Source organism: Triticum dicoccoides, chromosome 5B, assembly GCF_002162155.2.
Source record: "Triticum dicoccoides isolate Atlit2015 ecotype Zavitan chromosome 5B, WEW_v2.0, whole genome shotgun sequence".
NCBI lineage: Eukaryota > Viridiplantae > Streptophyta > Magnoliopsida > Poales > Poaceae > Triticum > Triticum dicoccoides.
In genome coordinates, this window is record NC_041389.1 from 706,020,017 (window position 1) to 706,023,721 (window position 3,705).

Consider the following 3,705-nt stretch of genomic DNA (forward strand, 5'->3'; position numbering starts at 1 on the left):
ATGGTAATTGAGGTGGGGACACATGATAGGAGCTCATTATTAATCACACCTGCAGAAGACGTGAACAAACTTTTGTAGTGGTTAGTAATAAAAAGCCCTAGTTCCTCTTCTCCCTCTACTACACTCCCATCTTCCTTCTTCAATTTTTTAATCACATTCCTCCTCTTCCTCTCAGAAGCTTGGGCGTGGAAAAACTTAGTGTTGCGGTCACCAAACTTCAGCCAGTTTGCATGTGCCCTCTGCCGCCAGTACATATTGTGTTGATCGTCTAGCCGGCTGAGTTTATATTTTAGCATATGCTCACGATTCACTTGCATTTGGCTTAAGGGGCTCCGTCTACATGCCTCCAGCTGCTTTTTAACGTTTCAGATCCGCCCCTTCAGCTCCCCCAACACTTCTCTATCCCACTTAGTCAGCTCAGCCCCCACACGTGCAATTCCCTCCCTTACAGTACTGCCTACCTCCAGGAAGGCATCATTCCATGTGTTCTCCACAATCTTCACACACTCATCCTCCTGCAGCCACCTTGCCTCGAAACGGAACACTCCTGGACCATGTATCTCTTGCTGCAAGTCTGATCTACCATTTAGCTCCACAATTATCGGACGATGATCCGAATGCCGTGGGTCCCCATTTACAACTTTATGTAAGGGGTAAAGGCATCGCCACTCCATGTTTGCAACTGCTCGGGCTATCCTTTCCCGAGTATAGCCCTCAACCGAATGCCAATTGTTTCTCCAAGTGTACGGGTCTCCAACAAAGCCAAGGTCATCGAGACCGCAACTCTCCAAAGTGTCCCGAAAAGCATCCATGCACCCCTGAGCCCGAGCCGGCCCTCCCTCCTTCTCATTGCTGAAAAGGATCTCATTGAAGTCCCCTAGGCAGATCCATGGAAGTTCTGACTGAGCACGCAGCGTCCTCAAGGCCTTCCATGTATTCTCCTTGTTCCCCCATCTCGACTCGCCATACATCCCTGTCAATCTCCACCTCCTCCCATCATCCTCAATCACCTCTACATCGATGTAGTACTTATCATTCCACTTGAGCTCGACATTCACCCCCCTTCGCCAGAACAAAGCCAGACCCCCACTCCAACCAATCGGGTCCTTTGCCACCATGTTTGGCATCCCAAGCCGCCACCTCAAGCTGTCTAACTCTTTATCAAACAATTTTGTCTCCGACAAAAACAAAATGTCAGGCTCTTCCGCCCCCTGGAGCTCCAGGAGACCCCGAACTGCCGGCTGGTTCCCAAGCCCCCGGCAGTTCCAAGCGATTATCTTCATTGCTTCCCGCAGGGCTGTTTTGATAGCCCCGCTTCACCTTCTGTTACGTTCTCCCCCATCGTCCTTGCTTTATTTGGTGCTTCACCCTCCTGCCCATCTATCTCCATTGGTGCCCCCTCTCGTTTTGCTCCCACTTGGACCTCTAGTGATGTTTGCATCCCTTTGCTGCTTGATCTAACCCTCCTGGTAAACTTCCCTCCAGCTTTGCCACCTCCCTTTGCACTCCCCTTGTCCCCCTTCACCTCATATACATTCCTCCCCAGGCCGACACTTTCCCCTGCAACTCCATCGCTCCCTCCTGGCTGCTCAGTCATCATTGCGCCCCCCGAACCACCATCACTTTGGGTGTGCCCAAAAATATCGGTTCCTGAACTAGCACCTTTGCCCTCATGTTCCTTTCCCCCAAAAGTCAAAGCCTTTTTGGCCCTCTGCCCATCATCGTCCTTCTTTTCTTTCCCGCCTACATTCTGTTTTTTCATCGGACTAGTGACCTCCTCCTCGCGAACACCCCTGTTCTTTAGCTGATTCAGATCCCCATGGGTTGGTTTCCTCCAGCTCCCGCTATCGCTTCCTGATTTTCTCCTGTTAGAGCCCGTATTGTATGATCTGAAGCTGGAGCTGTACCTCCCATCTCCCATGCCCCTGCCTTCTCCCCAACTACCTCTGCTACTAGGTTCACCGCCTCTTTTCGGGATGTACGCTTTCAGCCACGGGCCGAACTGTTGTCTCTCTCCCTTTGCTAACCTGATACTACAATCTTTATCGATATGGTCCAGCAGCCCGCATGTATAGCAGAAATCCGGCAAGAACTCGTATTCAAAGCGGCACCACAGCTCCTCATCCTTTTCTTGTTTTTTTTAGATTTTTCCTTGCTGCCATCTCCTCTTCCTCTTCATCACGCATAAAACCTGTCATTAGCGGTTCCCTGATATCAATCCTTGTCTTGACTCGAAGATATCTGCCCACCGCCATACCGTCAGGACCAACATCCACCTCCAGAGTTTTGCCAATAAAGTTTCCTATGGCCTCTCCCGCTTCTCTGCACATCATTCCAAGTGGGAGGTCAAATACTCTAACCCATACAGGGACCCACCAAAACTCATGCGCCTTGATTGTTTTCGTAGGGACGAAATCCTCTATCACTAGTAGTGATTTACCAAACTCCCATGGCCCCTCCTCTAGTGCCTTCCGCTTCCCTGACTGCTGGTGAAAAGTGAATAAGAATATATTATCGCCGAGGTCCTTGCAGTCCAAGCCCTTCAGTGGGCACCACACTCTAGCCAAAGATCCAGCCATCGCCTCCGCCAAAGCGGGTTTGTCCGACATCAACTTTGCAATCGCCTGCGGCTCGACCGCCCCCACCTTCCCTCCTCCCTTCAAGACGATCTTCCTCCCCTTCCTCTCTGAATCTGAGAGTTTCAGGCCCTTCATCAGGCCTTCGACCCGCTCCATCTCCACTTCTGACCAGCACCAGATCTAAACTAGGGTTTCGGAAAGTGTTTATTCGACCGCGTGCCCCAGTACACTCGGAAGGCTTATGGTGGACTAGGACGGGCTTGTGGATGAGAAGAGAAGAGGCGGGGCCGAGCGATGGAGAAACAGGGGAGGGCAGCGGCGGCGCGGTGAGAACCCTGTCCAGATGCGGTCGCCGCGCGGTCGCCTAACCAGTCGCCAGACCAAACCCCAACCGTCACCCTTGGGACGGACCTGTCCCACGCGTCCTTGGCCATCTTGCAACCTCATAGTTGAAGGTTAATAAGGGCATCTTCAACACCGGCCCCCAAAATAGACATAGTATTTGTTCGCGGACGCGTCCGCATAAAGTGGTACCGGCGCGGCCATCCATGCTTGCAGTAAATATTAGCCTGCAATACAAAAGAAGCCGGACATAATTCATGCAAACATGACGGAATTCATGCAAACTGACATAAGTTTGATATATTTTACATAAACCGATGATATTTCATCTGTTCAAATAAAACCCCAAAAAACCGGATTAATAGCACGAGTATACCTCTTCCATATATCGCCTTCCACTTTACCCATCAAACCGCAATGAAAGGATTTTACATCTTTGCTATTCTCGAAAACAAGATCTTTGCTTTTCAGGGAGTAGCACAGACTGTGGGGCATGTGGATACGATTTATTGGCACGCTCCGCGAAGAAATGCCGCATGTGTAGCCACGACAAGGATAAGAATGCCTTGTGACTCACCAAGGCCCAATAATACATGCAAATTTATCCCACAACACGCAGCTACTGCAATCCACGAGCTGCCACTTCAGAAATGTAGGATCCTTTAGTGTTGTGAATAAAACATTTTGAAGTATACATTTTCTACTAACGTGCATACGATTTCAAACCAACTGCCACTAATAGCGTCTAATTAAGAAATGTCTTTCCAGCCATCAAGCGTACCTG